The sequence below is a fragment of the Pseudopipra pipra genome, chromosome W, assembly GCF_036250125.1.
Source record: "Pseudopipra pipra isolate bDixPip1 chromosome W, bDixPip1.hap1, whole genome shotgun sequence".
Classification (NCBI taxonomy): Eukaryota; Metazoa; Chordata; class Aves; order Passeriformes; family Pipridae; genus Pseudopipra; species Pseudopipra pipra.
The window spans coordinates 51,203,295-51,221,723 of NC_087580.1; the positions used below are offsets into that span (position 1 = coordinate 51,203,295).

The following is an 18,429-nucleotide window of genomic DNA, read 5'->3' on the forward strand; positions in this document are numbered from 1 at the left end:
AAAGGATATTGAGCAGAAAGTAAAGACACAATCAGAGGTAGATAACATTGCAATTCTTGCTGTTGAATGGTTTGTTGGTAATTTATATAGTTAAAATTGAGTTGAAAAAAATAACAGAATTTAGTGAGCACTTACATAGAGAAGTGGTAAAAACAAAAAGTTGGAGTTGAAGTGGTATTATCAAAGTTGTGTGACAAGAAGATACTAAGAGATGTCATGAAAGTGGTGGAGTCATGTAAGTAAGACTTTTTGAAGAAATAAGGGAGATGTGCATTAAAAAAAAGGATTGAGAAGGAAGGAGCAGATAATATTGTATTTCAGAAGATTAGAAACGGATGTGTTTTACATGGAAAGTTGAAAGGTAAAGATGAGTTTACTTACTTATCTGTTACTTAACTGGTTTTGGTTTGTTTGTGGGTTTTGGTTGTTTTTTTAATTTATTTTATTTTTCCTGAGAGATGACTTGCAGAAATTTATATAGCTCTATCCTTTTCCCCCTAATCTTGTACTTGCTGATATGAAATATTCTTTTGTTGCAGGTTTGCTAAGTATAGAAAAACAGTCTTGAAAATGTTGTCCAGACTCTTTCGAATGCATGGTCTTTTTGTAGCCTCTTATCCATGGGAAGTCATTGTGGGAACAGTGACTCTCACCATCTGTATGATGTCCATGAAGATGTTTACTGGGAATGATAAGATATGTGGTTGGAATTATGAGTGCCCCAAACTTGAAAGAGTAAGGATTTAAATTCATGTTATAGTACTTAATCTGCAAATGCAGGGTTTTCTGTAGAATAAGATCAGGTTGTGATGAATCAGGAGGAAAGTAGTTACATAGAAACTTCTTTATCTCCTCCTTTTCCCATGCTGGATATTAAAGCTAGATGCAAGCAGTGATGCACCTACAGAATGTTTTCATTAAGCCTAACTTGCAGTACCATGGTATCGAGTGAGCAAGCATTTAATATTCATATTGTTTGCAGTATTTTAATATTTTAAAGACATACTAGCAGTGATAGTTATTTTATTCCAAAGGTTCTGTGGTGGGTTGACTCTGGCTGGATGCCAGGTGCCCACTAAAGCTGTTCTATCACTCCCCCTCCTCAACTGGACAGGGGAGAGAAAATATAATGAAAGACTCATGGATTGAGATAAGGACAGGGAGAGACCACTCACCAATTACCATCACAGGCAAAACAGTCAGAGAAATCGATTTATTACCAATCTAATCACAGTAGGGTAATGAGAAATAAAACAAATCTTAAAACACCTTCGCCCCACCCCTTTCTTCTTCCTGGGCTCAACTGAACTCCCAATTTCTCTACCTCTTCCCCCTGAGCAGCACAGGGAGATGGAGAATGTGGGTTGCATTCAGTTCATCACACATTGTCTCTGCTGCTCCTTTCTCCTCACACTCTTCCCCTGCTCCAGCATGGGGTCCCTCCCACAGGAGACATTCCTCCACAAACTTCTTCAGGGTGGGTCCTTCCCATGGGCTACAGTTCTTCACAAACTGCTCCAGCATGGGTTGCACGTGGGGTCACAAGTCCTGCCAGCAAACCTCCAGTGTGGGCCCACAGGTCTTGCTAGCAGCCTGCTCCAGTGCAGGCTTCCCATGGGGTTACAGCCTCCTTCGGGCACATCCACCTGCTCTGGTGTGGGGTCCTTCATGTGCTGCAGGTGGATCTCTGCTCCACCTTTAACCTCCATGGGCTGCAGAGGGACAGCCTGCCTCACCATGGTCTTCACCACAGGCTGCAGGACAATCTCCAGTCCAGCACCTGCCTGGATCACCTCCTCCCCCTCCTTCTTCACTGACCTTGGTGTCTGCCGAGTTATCTCTCACATACTCCTCTCTCTTCTGGCTGCTGATGTGCGTCCCCCTGCCCATCCCCTGCTTCTTAAATGCCTTATCACAGAGGTGCTACCACCATTGCTGATGGCCTCGGCCTTGGCCAGCATTAGGTCCATCTTGGAGCTGGCTGGCATTGACTCTGTTGAACATAGGGAAAGCTTCCAGCAGCTTCTTACAGAAGCCACCCCTGTAGCTTTCCCCCCCAACTACCAAAACCTTGCCACGCAGACCCCATACAACTTCAGTTTTAGTGCAGATTCACAATGGATTATTTTGTTTGTTACTTAAACTTAACAGCAGGTCACTACTTAATGTAAAAGCTAACTAAATAACTTTGTATTTTAAACAGGATGTTCTGAGCAGTGACATCATCATCCTGACAATTGCACGCTGTATAGCAATCTTTTATATATATTTTCAGTTTCAGAACTTGAGGCAGCTTGGGTCGAAATACATTTTAGGTACTGTATCTGATTTTTAAATTTTTATTTATTTGCTGTGTGCATTTTAACTGTTTTGTAAGATATAAATTGCTAATAAATGTAAGAGTTTTAACGCTTATGTACAGAACAGGGTTATTTAACTTCTTTGCTAGATAGCACTGTAAATGTTCTGTATATATCTTCAATTCCTTTTTTAAGAGAAATTTTATAGGATTATATAAACATTGGAAATGTGGTTATTGAAATAATTGTTTATTGTGTCAAACTCTAAAAATATAGAGCTCTTTAAGCCAGATTTCCTTTTTGCTGGTAACTGAGATTTGTGGCTTTTATTTCTCACAGTCTTACTTTGCATGCAGTATACATTGTAGATTTAAATATCTGCATAAAAAGAGAGATGAGAATTGACATTTGTTTGCTTCAGAATTGATCTAAAGGCATAGCATTTCATTCTTCCTTTTTTCTTCTTGTCTTTATCTCCAAATATATATAAAAAAGAATTTTCCAACTTATTTTTTTAAAGGTATTGCTGATCTCTTCACAATTTTCTCAAGTTTTGTTTTTACTACAGTGGTAATTCACTTCTTGGATAAAGAATTGACAGGTTTAAAGTAAGTAATGAATTGTTTTCTGGATTTCTTGCTTCATTTTTTTTCCTTTACAATAAACCTTGAATTTTACTCTTAACATATGCCTCTCCTCTTTTTTTTTTTTTTTTTTTTCAGTGAAGCTTTACCGTTCTTCCTGATTCTGATTGATCTTTCAGGAGCAAGTGCATTAGCCAAATTTGCACTCAGTTCCAACTCACAGGTCAGGGGTTTTTGGTTCTTTTTTTTTTTTTTTTTGCTTGTTTGTCTGATTTTTGCAACAGGGCTTTTGAATTTGATATTCAAAGATGAATAATCCATGTGGAGAGACATACAGGTGAATAGTGTATTGGCCATATATAAAAAGGATCAGATTTAAGTAATGTCCTATATTCTGTATTGTCTTTTATTCAGATCAGTGTTCAAATGAATAATAACACTGTAAAATTAGTGTGCATAATCATGTCATCCAAGTTAATTTTATGTATGAGGACTTTATAGGTTCTGAACTTTAAACAGCAGTGCTTATGACTCTATTAAGGAGGTTAGAAAACCTAGACCTTAGTCTTCCATTTATTGATAGAAAAAAATCAATTCGTAGGGCTCAGGAGCAGTATATAAATAGCCATGCTAATACAGAATAACCCCCATATTTTCTAGACAAAAATCTTAGCAGAACAAACATGGCATATGTGTAGCTAGATACATATTCATGCTCTAATGCAATTAACACAGCACAGCACTTCACCAAGGATCAACAGTATATCTTGCCCATCGTACATTTGAATGGTCATTTCCTAATATTGTAAGTTCTGAAATCATAGAATCATAAAATCAACTGGTTTGGAAAAGACCTCCGAGAACATCAAGTCCAACCCTTGATCCAACACCACTGTGGTTACTAGACCATGGCACTAAGTGCAACATCCAGTCTCATCTTAAAAACCTCCAGGGACGATGAATTCACCACCTCCCTGGGCAGCCCATTCCAACGTCTGATTACTCTCTCTGTAAAAAATTTCTTCCTAATGTCCAACCTAAACCTTCCCTGGCACAGCTTAAGACCATGCCCCCTTCTCCTACTGCTGGTTGCCTGGGAGAAGAGACCGATGCCCACCTGGCTACAGCCTCCTTTCAGGTAGTTGTAGAGTGATGAGGTCTCCCCCGAGCGTCCTCCAGGCTAAACAACCCCAGCTCCCTCAACCTCTCCTCATAGGACTTGTGCTCGAGTCCCTTCATCAGCCTTGTTGAACTTCTCTGGACCTGCTCCAGCACCTCAATATCCTTCCTGAACTGAGGGGCCCAGAACTGGACACAGTACTCCAGGTGTGGCCTCACCAGCACTGAGTACAGGGGAAGAATCACTTCCCTGCTCCTGCTGGTCACACTGTTCCTGATACAGGCCAGGATGCCATTGGCCTTCTTGGCCACCTGGGCACACTGCTGGCTCATGTTCAGCTTCCTGTCAATCCAAACTCCCAGGTCCCTTTCTGCCTGGCTGCTCTCCAACCACTCTGTGCCCAGCCTGTAACACTGCATGGGGTTGTTGTGGCCAAAGTGCAGGACGCAGCACTTGGCCTTGTTGAACCTCATCTCGTTGGAATCAGACCATCTCTCCAGTCTGTCCAGGTCCCTCTGAAGAGCCTTCCTGCCTTCCAGCAGATCAACACGCCCCCCCCAACTTGGTGTCATCTGCAAATTTGCTGACGATGGACTCAATCTCCTCATCCAGATCATCAATAAAGATATTAAATTGAACTGGGCCCAACACTGATCCCTGGGGGACACCACTAGTGACCGGCCGCCAACTGGATGCAGTACCGTTCACCACCACTCTCTGGGCCCAGCCCTCCAGCCAGTTCCTAACCCAGAAGAGTGCCCCTGTCCAAGCCGTGGGCTGCCAACTTTTTCAGGACTATGCTGTGGGAGATGGTGTCAAAGGCCTTGCTGAAGTCCAGGTAGACTACATCCACAGTCTTCCCCTCATCCACCAGGTGGGTCACCTGATCATATAAAGAGATCAGGTTGGTCAGACAGGACCTGCCCTTCCTAAACCCATATTGGCTGGGTCTGATCCCTTGTCCATCCTGTAGTTGTTGTGTGATTGCACTTGGGAAGATCTTCTCCATAACCTTGCCAGGCACTGAGGTCAGGCTGACAGGTTTGTAATTTCCCGGGTCCTCCTTGCAGCCCTTTTTGTGGATGGGCATGACATTCTCCAACTTCCAATCATCTGGGACCTCCCCAGTGAGCCAGGACTGTTGATAGATGATGGAGAGTGGCTTGGCGAGCTCTTCCGCCAGCTCCCTCAGTACCCTAGGATGGATCCCATCTGGTCCCATAGACTTGTGAGGATCCAAGTTGCTCAGGAGGTTTCCTCCTGGATTACAGGGGGGCTATTCAGCTTCCTGTCTCTGTCTACCAGCTCTGGAGGCCAGTTGTCCTGAGGACAATGTATCTTACTGATGAAAACTGAGGCAAAGAAGGTGTTAAGTACCTCAGCCTTTTCCTCATCTTTGGTGACTATGTTCCCCCCCATGTCCAGTAAAGAATGGAGGTTTTCCTTAGCCCTCCTTTTGCTATTGATGTATTTGTAGAAGCACTTCTTGTTATCCCTAACAGAAGTTATAAAGTATACAAGTATTTTTAGTGAAATTAATTTATACCTACAGAATATGGTACATGAAAATTGAGCATAATGATTGTGACAAAAATACAATGTAACATACAGTAAATGCTAATAACATACTGTATATATGAGTATACTGTATATTTTCTATATATGCGATATTATAGTGTATTGTTTATTATTATATAAGAATTATGAGTACTGAAATTTTGATTCATTTTCAAAGAAAGTATTTCACAAATAGGTTTTTACCACAGCTTCTCTCCATCTCCCCACCAAATCAACAACAACATAGCAGCAGTTTTGAGTTTTCCATGCATGGCTTTGTGAGGAAATCTCTTTCTCTCCAGGGGAAAGTTTTAATGTTTTTTATGTCCTCTTTTTCTGACAGCTGAGTCTAGAGAGTTAAATAATTTAAAAAAATAATAATAATAAAAATTAGGGTACAGATATGCAGTTGCAAGAACTTTTGAGATGTCATGATATAAATGGCTTCTATAAAGTGTGTAAGTTCTGTTCTTCCCAATGTACTTTAATTAAAGTCTGTGCCCATCAGTGTTGTAGGAGCTTAGAATACTGATGAGCCAAAGGTGGAGGAGACTTTGAAAATTAAGTAATCTTGCTGTGTAAATAAATCCTGTCAAAGTATAATACCTTGTGGGAAATGAAGCAAGTAAAGAATGTATTACAATAGTTCATTTTTAGTATCTGTTTTACAAGGCCTTATCACCATAATACTCAATTTACTAATCATGTCATGCACTCCCTTACTTTGATTTTTGTCTTTATGCTAATGTACAGAAATTTTTATTTTTAGGATGAAGTAAGAGAAAATATTTCACGTGGAATGGCAATTTTAGGCCCTACATTTACACTGGATGCATTTGTGGAGTGTCTTGTGATTGATGTTGGTACTATGTCAGGTGATACCTTGTATCATTCCCATTGTTCCTATTAACACCTTAAAGGAGCTCCTAAAATTTTCTCTTGGACATTCTTAAAAGTTAATGACACTTTCAGTACATGCACACCTATTTCATATAAAATTAGTGTTTCTAAAAATTACTACAGGTGAAGGAAAGTTATTCTAGTTCAATTAAAAATAAACAATCTTACCATGTTTCCCCCCAATCTTTTGATCTTCATCAATTCTGTGTGCATAGCAATTGCCTTTCCTTAAAAAGAGAACAGGTAAATGTAATAAGCAAAGGATTTTTATGTGCAAATAACTAATTTCTTTGTAAAATAAATTTCATTTCCATAGTAAGTACTAAAGTCAGTGTTTTGTTTGTTTGGTCTATTTGGTTTCGTTTGCATTTTGGATTTTTTGTTGTTTTTTTAAACTATCTTGCATACCCTAAAGGCATCTTTCAAAGCATTTACTTTTTGAATTATTTTGGACCTTTGGGGGGAGGAGGGAAATGTGTGTTAATAAGTTGTTTTCCTGTTTACATCTAGGGGAAAAACACCCTTGTTTTGGTGTAGCATGTAGTTGTGGTTTTGGTTTGGTTATTTTTATTTTTTTTTAATGATTTATACTGTTATCTCTTTCATCTTTATTAAGGGGGTTCTGTAACGCGTGTGCTACATGGCATATTGGCTTTTTTGGATACCAGACTTATGAAAGAGTAGGTGGGGTATATACTGTTGTCTCAGTTTAATGAGATTGAAGTGTTTTACTAAGGAGGACGAGTTATGAGGAAGACCAAGCTCCTCCCTTTAAGCAATTGTGAATCTGAAATTAAGAGACTCCAATTGAGGAAGTATGGAGAAAGAAAAGATAACAGCCCTTTATTGAAGGATATATGTGTATTGGCAGAACAACAGAAGAACACAAAATCAACTAAACAATAATCCTGTACCCAAAAGTCCCCTTCAAAAAGAAAACAGTTCAGTATTTTCTGCCTTTTGGCGCAATTCTAACAACGATCAGGAGGGGGCGCTGTTAGATCACTGGAGGTGCAGAGCCTGCAGTTGCTTGGTGGTGGTCGGCAGGGGACGCTGTTGGGCTCTGGTGGTCGCTGCATGGGGACCCCGGTGCACAGGAGAAGATGAAAATGGAGCTCTTCTTCCCCCCCCCCCCCCGAGAAGGGGAAAAGGGGGAAAAGGTGTTCTTACTCATGCTGTGCTGTCGACAGCTGACTCTGGCTGGGACTCCCCCAAAGGTTCCTTCGCAGAAGGGTCAAGCCTCTCCAATGAATCTGAGCAAGTCCAGGCTGGGGACAGAACAGGGAGCAGGATAACAGAGGTGAACTGGGGACAGAAGCAGCCAGATGACCCGAGCAAAAACCAAGTGAACCCAGAACCTTTCCACACACACACACCCTCCCTGAGTCCGGGCAAAAGTGCTGTGCCTCCCATTTCCAAGGAGAGAGGAAAAAAACCCCAACTCCTCACCCCTCCCCACAGTCTTTGGAGGGCCATCAGCTTGGAATGTGGGTCTGCTGGCTAGTTCTTTTGTGTGGGTCAATCACCCAAGGCAAACTACCCTCCCCCATTCAACATCTTTCTTTCACAGTGATGCAGGGAAAAGAAAAATTCCCTGCTCCATTTTTAGAACAAGTAAACCTATGACAACTGTTTTATTCTCTGAACAGTTAATTGGCCATCTTTTACAAGGAATTTCAATACATAATGTTGGCTAATTGTTCATTGCTTAGATAAGGGAGGAGCTTCAAGCTTTCATTGTGAAGCTTTAAAATCTTAATAAACTTTAATTATTTTTATATTTATTTACATTTACACTTTAAAAATTTTCTGTATGCCATAAATATGTATTGTGCTTGGAATAAAATGACTAGGGCTTAACATGCTTGTTTTTCATTAATCTAGACAGTTATGTCTCTAGTGGTTCCTCTGTAGTCTGCAGTGTCAGTTTAATTGTTTCTTTCTTATTTCTGCAACACTCGTTGAAGTATATAGAAAGCCTGATGCATATTCAAATGTTTAAAACTTTTTTCTTTATATAGGTATACGACAACGTGAAATTATGTGCTGCTTTGGATGTATGTCTGTTCTTGCCAACTATTTTGTCTTTATGATCTTCTTTCCAGCTTGTGTCTCCTTGGTATTAGAGGTAAGATCAAGTTTAATATTCAGACCCTGTACTTCTTGTCGGCTATGCATTTCTTCACTAAGGTATACACCAGGATGTTTGTCTTCCTTTCAAGGTGAACAGAGGGAATACACAGAGAAAGTTTTGGTGGCTCAGATGATGGACAGTAACTTGTTAATGCCACTATAAATGAGTCGCACTCAATAGTATGGATTCTGATCTAAAGCAGAGTAAACAAATTCTATTTTAAATTAATGACTGTTCAGGGTTTTTCACTATTTGAAATCTAACATAGGCTAAACAGAAGACTATGGGCTAACTCTTTTTTTGTTAACTTCTTAATGATCAAATGAAAATACAGTGTTGAAGCTCACTTGTTGGTTCTTTTAATATGTACTATGACCTATTTTTAAGTTTTGTTACTTTTGCAGCTTTTGAGAGAGAGTAGCGAAGGGCATCCTATATGGCAGCTTAGCCATTTTGCTCGTGTTCTGGAAGAAGAAGAAAATTAACCAAATCCTGTAACACAGAGGGTCAAAATAATTATGGTTTGTGACTTTCTTCACCTATAGTTATGCAATCAGTAAGATGTCTTGGTACAATGAATAAAGCTTTTGTTTTCTGTAGACTTGTGTTCTACATCCCAGTCTAGTTTACCACAGCTTCCTCTACTTATTACTTGAGTCAAGAGGAAGGATGTGGTTGGACAGGATCAAAGCTATGAGTGTTATGATAGGCCAAAAGTGGTGTTGATGAGAGGTGTGGAAAATCAGCCTTTAGCTTTAGACTCATGAGGCATGGAAACAAACAAAAACCCAAAAATGTTTAATCTTAGTACGTTAGATACTTTTTAACAGTTGAAAAATTAATATTTGTTTTGTGTTTTTAATACAGTCGCTGGGTTTGGTTCTTGTTCATGCCCATAGTCGCTGGATAGTGGAACCAGCTGCTCAAAACAGTACTGTAGGAAATGCAGTGGAATTGGATGAGAATGCACCAAAGAGAATTGAACCTAATGTTTCATTATGGCAGTTCTACCTTTCTCAGTGGGTGACTTCACAGAAGACAAGTGTATTTCCTCAGTTAAGGACTGTTCTCCAGTGCTGCCAAGCTATGGTCCTAGGGTATAACACTTGTAAACTTGCAGATCTGACCACTGCAGGATTTCTTGGAACCAGAGATGTCATTTCATAAGAAATATTGAAATATTATGCAGTTTGTTCAATCTCCTTGAAGTAATAAGAACATGATCAGGAGACAGCTGTCTTGTATGCATCATAATGTTATCTTTTCCCTCTAGCAATGACACCTTTCAGAGCACACTGGAAAATAAATTTTCTGATTGCATTGGAGTATTTATGCAGAGCTTCTGACTATTCACATATAAGTGCAAAAGCCATGCCATTATTGCTTTTCCTTCAGCTCAACTGAAGTTAGTGACAGCTGTGGTTCCACGTTACTTCTGAAAAATCAGAAATGTCTCTTAGGTTTTCCCCCCTCTCCTAGCAGTTCAACTTGTATCATAGTAGTTATTATTGGTAGAAGATAATTGAAATTTTCTACTTTATTGTTGGGAGATAGGTGTTAAATCAATTTGATGTAGTTGTTAAATAGTGAATATTTTCCAGTAATTTCTCTTACTGGGACTGCTTTTTAACTAATATTTAGAAAATAGCTATTAAAATCTAAAAATTCTTAATACAAAGAATGATTTCTCTACCCTAACCTAGCATATTTGAATGTCCTGCTAGAAGTGTCTTTTGATGGGAATTTCAGTAACTGTATAAATGATGATCAAACTACTACCCTTTCTAAAGCAAAGGGATGTCAGAACGTTGTTATAACCAAATTGTATATACCATGTATTTACTTCTTGATTTGTCTTTTTTAGAATGGCCAGTATGGATATTGAACAAGTAATTACTCTTGGATTAGCCCTTCTCCTTACTGTGAAATATATTTTCTTTGAGCAAGCAGAGACTGAATCCACACTCTTACTGAAGAATCCCATAACATCTCCAGTGATGGTCCAGAAAAAGGTCCCTGAGAACTGTTGCAGGAAGCAGTCTGGACTTCTGAAAAACAATCAGAAATCTAACACAGTAGAAACTTTAGTTCCCAAAGATGGAAACGGTAATTTTTGGCATTTTAAAGTCTGAACCTATTTCTGAATATTTCAAAGAAATAGTGATATCTGTATTTACATGTTGTATTTGTGTTCCAAATTTAAGATTTTTGTAAACCAAAGTTCATTTTAATTGTCTTTATGCAGCTGAAATCATAAAACCTGTATTAGCAGAGTCATTGACTAAGGCTACATTTGCAGTTGGCAGTTGCAACCCTGTGGAGACTTCTTTATTTCTTAATAGAAAAGAAGAAAAAGTTGAGTTGCCTGAAGAACCAAGTTCTATTGTGGAATGTGTTTGTATACTTGGAAATGCAGAGGTATGTAACTTTTTTTTTAACCTCTACTGCAACATCTGATTTAACAATTCTTACAGTTAATTTTCCAGCATTTAAATGATCCTATTGACCACAGTGTCATTCTTCAGAGAATTATATGGCTTTAATAACTTGGACACACACACACAAAGCAACACTCTTTCATAAGTCTCTTCTGCTCCAAAACAGATTCTGTTGCATTTTTTTCTTCAGTACAGATGAATACAACAGATAGATGTATGTTTTTGAGTTTGTAAAAAAATAACCTTTTTCTATGAACCTCCCTCTCTCCCCAAGACTGGGGGAGGGAGCAGCTTCATTCATGATATAACAAGTAACTGAAGCTTCATCATGTATGCATATAAGTTGGTGCCTGAGTAAAAAATTTTGCTTTATCATATCTTGTCCTACTATAAAACCTGACATTGGCAGTTGATTTCTTTAGATGTTCTCTGATATTGTCAAAGTTAAGTTGCTACCCTTTTTCATTTGGAAACATTTAAAAGGATTTTCACCAAGAGAATCTATACTTTCTTTCCCCACCCTTTACATTTCCAGAAGGGAGCAAAATTCCTTACTGATGCTGAGGTCATCAGCTTAGTTAATGCTAAGCATATTCCTGCATACAAACTGGAAACCATGATGGAAACTCAGGAGCGAGGTGTGTCCATTGACTGACAGATGTTATCTAAGAAACTACCTGAACCTTCATCATTGCAATATCTTCCTTATAGGAATTACAATTATTCTTTGGTAAGCAAAAGACATACAAGCAAAACTCACTGTAAAACCATTTTCCAAATCTATGAAATATCTGCTCAAAGTGATGTATATGAGTTAACAATGAGTTTGGTCAAAACTGATGGTGGGGGGAGAAGCAAACATAAGGCACTACCTTTTATTGATTTTGATGTCTTTAAACCTGGGGAGGTAAGTAAGTTTTGTAGCTTATCCAAAAAATATTTCCTACCAAGGTATGCAATTGCCTTATCTCCTAAATGCAGAATTCTACTTATAGAGTTCAGATGAATGAAAATAGTACCTTCAGCTCAAGTTAAAATGGAAGTTTATTTAAAATTAATTTAACAATATTAAATTAATTTTATTTAATAGTGTTTAAGACTTAATAAGATTTAATAGGTCTACCAAATACTAGACTTTAACAGTGTTAGCTGTTGATAGCTTTAGCTGTAACTTTTTGAGGTGGCAATTGGTTGCTTTATGAGTAGGTTTGTGAAGTTTTTTTATAAGATACCTTGTAGTTGTGTATAGTTGTTATAGGTTAGAAATCCAGGAAAATTTTTCTTCCCCCTGCCCCCACTGTAGGAAAGACGGAGTTTGAATGGAAAGGGAGGCGATTAGCGTTACAAAAGGTCTAACCAGCCAAGCTGCATTCCTAACGAATGGCCCATCAGAGGCTGGGGGAAGGTAGGGAGGAGTTTTGGGGGGTTGCTGGCACTCCTCAGAGGGGAGAGATCAGACTGCGGAGTTCTCTCTCTGGGACGGAGATGGGGGTCTTGCGTGCGTGCTTTTGGAGAGAAGGCCTGGAGGCCGGTCTTTCTGGCTTCCAGCCCTGGTCAGCCCTGACTGCTGGCCTCGACTTGTGGGCAGGCTGTCTTTGTCTCCGGCCCAGACCTGCTGCGTTCTCATTGGAGAGTTTTTGTGCTCACTGGGAGAAGAAAGGAGGAGCCTTGGGACACCGTCATCTGAGGACAACAGTGAGTTTCGTGGGAGTGAACTGTTTTCCTTTCCCCCTTTCTTCCATTGAGGAAAGGGTCCCCATTCTCTTTTTCGACCCGAGACCATACCCCAGAACCCCCTCCCTGCGTGGTGACAGCCAGAGCCCAACAGTGCCCCCTGCAGGTCAACACAGAGTACTGCAGGCTCTGTACCTCCAGTGATCCAACAGTGCCCCCTGCCAACTGTGATTAGAACTGCGCTAAAGGACAGAGAAGTATTCATTCAGACTGTTTTTTTGTTCTTTTTCTTTTGTTTGAAGGGGCTTTTTGGGTACAGGACTATTGCCTAGTTTTTTTGTGTTCTGTTACTGTTCTCGCCAACATACATATATCTTTTAATAAAGGGTTCTTATTTTTTCTGTTTTTTTCCACACTTCCTCGATTAAAGCCCCTTAATTTTGAATTCACAATTGCTGAGAGAGAAGAGTTTGGTTTGTCTCATAACTCATCCTCTTTAGCAAACTATCCAGTCTCTTCAAACTGAGACAATAGTACGTAGCATACTGTTCTATATCACTGTTATATGTAACCTTAATATGATATTATTTTTGTAAGGTTATGGGAGCTTGCTGTGAAAATGTGATTGGATATATGCCTATTCCTGTAGGCGTAGCAGGACCACTATTTGGATAACAAAGAGTTTCATGTTCCAATGGCAACAACAGAAGGATGTCTTGCAGTAAGCACAAACAGGATGTAGAGCAATATGTGTAAGTATTGTTTGACTAGCTTGAAAAAATTTCTGTATTATAAAACATATTTGGGGGTGATACAAAGTGTGAGGGATTTTTGTGGGTTTTTTTTTTTTGATTTGTGGGGTTTTCTGGAGTTGATTTTTTTTTTTACTTCCTAAAAACTAATATTTACTTTCTGTAATCTTGCTTTGTTTCCCTTCTGCTTTGAATTTTAGCTTGGTGGAGGAGCAAGTAGCCGCATACTGGCAGATGGGATGACTCGGGGACCTGTTGTAAAGCTGCCCACTGCTTGCCAGGCTGCAGAAGTGAAAGTTTGGCTTGAAAGCCCTGAAGGCTTTAAAATAATGAAGGAAGCTTTTGACAGTACAAGTAGGTTAGTACAATGGCTATTCCAGTCTTATTTCCTGATATAAGACTTCCATGGGTGGTAGAAGGTTCCTAATTGTATTTCTGCGTACTGCAGTATAGGAAATTACATAGTCATTTGAGCTATCCCACGTACTGTGAATCTAAGAATTCAAAGTTACTCTGGCTATATACCAAGACTAGTAAATATTTTCTGATGATAAGTGGTAAACAAGTAGATCATAGCAACAAATACATTTGCATTGTGTAATATTTAATACATAATTCTGTCTAAGCATTTAAAAATAAACATAAAAGCTTATTTGGATTTTTAGTAGTTATTATGAAAAAGTCATTGTTAACATTAGTAATATCATCTGAAAGGCTAGGTTCCAAACTTTGAATTTATTTGTGAGGTTCCAGAGAATATGGGATAAACTAATGCTAGAACTGAAATGCTTAAAAAATGTAAAACAGTATTAAGTTTATTTCAAGTCCTAGAGTTTCTTCTAAGACTTATGATTACCTGTTATCTTTAGGAAGATTTGAAAAGATATTTCCTTATGTTATGTTTCTTACCAACCTTACAAGTGTCACCCAAGGACATATGTATATTTTGGCAAGAATCAACTCATGCTGCTGTTTAAATGCAGTGTTTCCCAGTTTTTGTTTGACCCCATATGAATAAATCTTTGACTTGTGGAGCTTGCATTGTTGTTGAAGATAACATGAGTTTTGCCTTGCTGTAAAACTGACATGAGAGTGTCCAAAGGCCTCATTTTTCAGTTTATACCTGGTAGTTGGATGTTTTAGGGAATACAAAGGAGTTAAATTTATGTTAGCACTTTGGGATATTTTATTTCATGAAGTCCAGGGATGTAAAACATAAAAGGCAGTGAGCACTTTTAAAGTGAATATTTACCTGAAAGGACAATGTACATGGTAGCTGCAATGTTTTGCTCCTACTCTGAAAGAGTACAGATAGCACAGTGTAGTTAACAGTGCTATCTGCAATGATTTACTGTCATTTTGCCACTTAAAACTAATGAGGTCTTTTTCTTCGAGGTATATAAATAATTAAATTTTCTTGCAGGTTTGCCCATCTACAAAACCTTATCATCAGTTTGGCTGGTCATAACCTCTATATCCGTTTTCAGGGGATGCAATAGGAATGAATATGATTTCAAAAGTAAGGTCCAGTGCCCTTAAGTCTCTCTAATAAATGTGTATTTCTTTTGAAAATAAAGAATTTGTATCCTACCAATCTGTAACTACCTGGCATGGGAGGACAGAAAGACAAGACATAGCTCTGTTTGCAGTACTATAAAGTAAGAAAAGTGTTTGACCTTGTGAAGTGTAAACAAGAATAGGATGAGTGTGATGAAAGAAAAGAGGTTAAAGTAACCTTGCATTTTAAATATTTTTTTAAACAAAATATTCTTGATACTATGGAAGTTAAGCTGTTTGCTCTGTTGCTTTGGGCTAAAGATGTTTATCCAGCAGTAATTAATCTGTTACTGTGTTTATCACTCCTTGTAAATAAGGGATTAGAAATCTGGTGAGTGGCAGCAGGGGAGTGTTCTCTAGTTTTGTTTGTTTGATTAGTTTTGGTTTTTTATGCAAACGTGGATGAACCTTAGACATGACCCAAAGACTGGGGGGAGGTGGGTGCCTTGTGCTGTTTGAGATAAATTGTATATAGAATAGGCAAGTAATATTAAAGTTTATTAGAACCATTATATAAATGGGTCTGGCCATAGACAGGTACTAAATATAGCAGATCTTTTACCTAACTTCCTACCTCTATGTCCAAAGTTAATTAATTTCATGCCTGTGGTGTCTGTCTTGGTCCATGTTGTATCTTCAGTATGGTAAGCTGTGGTGGGGGGAAACAGTTTTCCCCCTGAAGTTATAAAATGGTAAAACCCCAGGGGGTGGTGACCCTTGAGGTTTTTACCCAATGAGCGCTTCTGCAAAATATAAACATATCACAAGCAGAACGGAAGAGAAGGTAGTTGTAGTTGTTGTTAGGAGAAGTGGTCATGTTGTAAGGCCACGAGGAGAAAGGGCAGGAACCCCCCCTGGGGGGGTTCTGCCCCCCCCCCAGCCCCCGGCAGGGGGGCTACAGGGACTTGGAACAGTGTAAAACTGGGCTAAGTACCTGTAGCTAGAAAGCTAAAGAAGTTTTCTCCACAGTGAGTGAGCAGAGACAGAGCAGCAGCAAGAGCAGCGTCCAGAGACTGTGGTTGAGAGCCAAGAGATAAGAGAGAAGCAGCAGAGGCATTGCAGCCGAGCAAGAGAGACAGAGTTGTCTGAGAGATGAGAACCAGCAGCAGAGAGAGCAAACATAAGCTCTACAGAGACAAAGTTTGGGTAAGAACTGAAACCAACACAAACCCCAAACTCCTTGGAGACCCCTCCTAGAGAGAGGAGGATGATGGACTCTTAATTGAAAGAGTCTTAAAGTGCTACAGCACTGCAGAAAGGAGCTGAAAAGCTCCAAGAAGGAATGTGGAGGGGGTGACCTTGGCCCCCCTGCTGCTTGAGACAGAGCACAGAGCTCTGCAAAGGGGAATTTGAATCCCCTGAAGATAGGGACCATCACGAAGACCCCTGTACTTCGTGGTATGATGTAGTGAACTGACCCTTGTCCCGGTGAACACAGCCTACGGAAGAGAAGACCCTCGCTTGGAGTCGAGTGGCCAAGAGGGCTTGGATACCCCCTCGTGTGTACTGGCAGAGATCCAGCTACAGCTGCTGCATGAGAAGAAGCCATGCCTGCTGCCTTAGAGACATTGCTGCTCTGAAAGTGGAAAGGATCTTTCCTTCTTTCCTCCTGGACTTTTATTTGGAGGGGAGAAGAGATTTGATCTATTGCAAATACTTTTATGTCATGGTAGAGATAGCTAAGATTGTATATAATGTATTGTAGTATTTATTTGTACAGTCATTGTAATATATATTCCCTTTCCCCCATTTTGAGTCTTGTGTAGTGTCTGGAAAAACCATCTCACACTGGGTTGAGATGTGGGAGGGGGCTTGGACTAGGGAATTGGATTTTTGGGGCTCTCAAACCATGACATAAGCATATGCCCATTCACCTATAATGTATCCAGAGAGTCCATATGTACTGGGAAGAACCAGTTATTCACTATATAATTCCCAAAGTGGTTAGAAAAAGGATAGTGACAGATTTTTATTTTTCTCTCCTGTTTCAAGTTCCTTCCTGAAATCATGTTCTTTTCTTCAACTGTAAATGATAATCTGATCAGACCTAAACTAATCTTGCTGCTCCACTGTCCTGGAGTAGCTTGTTTTACAACCATAATGATATACTAGCCCTATATCTGGTTCTGTTTTAACAGGGTACTGAAAAAGCACTGGCAAGGTTAAACAAAGAGTTTCCTGATCTTCAGGTTATAGCTATTAGTACGGACAAAAAACCTGCTGCTATAAACTGGATAGAAGGAAGAGGGAAGTCTGTTGTCTGCAAAGCAGTTGTTCCAGCCAAGGTTGTTACAGAAGTGTCTGTTTATTTTATTCAATTTGTTTATTAAAATGCATATATTTTACAAAACTGATACATATTTTACATCACAGATATTAACCGTAAATTGTGTTTCATCTAAGGATGATCCCTACATGTATTTTTAGACTACTGCTATAGGATAAGTAATTTTTCCCAGGAACCTCTTATAGTGCAGGTATTTTTTCCTTTCACTGTCTCTTCTAAGATAATGTGCTGTATATTTAATGATGCCTATCTACTCAAAGGCATTAGGATTTTCACTTCTTCACCTTTGAAAAACTTGTGCTACAGTTTTGATAGATTTTTTAAATTTTTTTTAACACATAGAATTTTGCCTGACATTGTACCCAGTTAATTTTGAACATTTCACTTTTTTATTGTCTCTTGTACCAACTTGGCATTCTCTTCAGAGTTTATATGCCCCCCTAACTACAGTGAAAACAGATTATCAATCAGGTACCTAATTCCAAAGATGCCTTAGCTTCTTGCATGATGAAAGGTAACCTTTATAACCAGTGCCAGTCCTAGCCCCTGGGAAACTTGTCCTACATCATAAGAGTTATCTTAGACTCTTTTCTACCAGAGCTCAGAAGATTGTCTATGTGTGTCAAACCAAATCCATTGCCTGTTACCTAGTTGCCAACCCTGTCCATGACAGACAATATCTAGGAAGGCGTTTACTACACCATAGTCAGAATAGACTTCCACCAACATGTTCAAGATTGTGTGAATTGGTGCTTTAGTATTTGATGGACTTTTTTTTCTTCCCAGTAATTTGTTCAGTCCCTTCTGTGAAACTATGTCATGGCTAGGCTTCGCGAACGATGATTTAGGAAGGCTCTATCCACATTTGTTACAAGCGCGCTGGTGGCTAATGAGGCCAATACGAGATAGACATATCCGATGGCAAAAGGCACAGCAGAAAGACTCCTTAGGTAGTATATTCTGCAAGACACTATTCTTTCTGCGTTGTCTTTTCTCCTCAAGAGTGATCCTGCGTGTGTTCTCAAAGGAAACAGCAGCGATATAGATGGTGTGTCTCCAGGCCTCCCGATTGGAGGCCAGAGTAGACCAGTTATGTTGATCAATATGGCCAAGGCTAAGATGTTGT

At 39.3% G+C, this 18,429-nt stretch overlaps 1 pseudogene; it reads left to right on the forward strand.

Annotated features, from left to right (window-relative positions):
- Positions 1 to 570: 570 nt before the first annotated feature.
- Positions 571 to 17,346, forward strand: LOC135404744 (3-hydroxy-3-methylglutaryl-coenzyme A reductase-like; annotated as a pseudogene).
- The last annotated feature ends 1,083 nt before the right edge of the window (positions 17,347 to 18,429 follow it).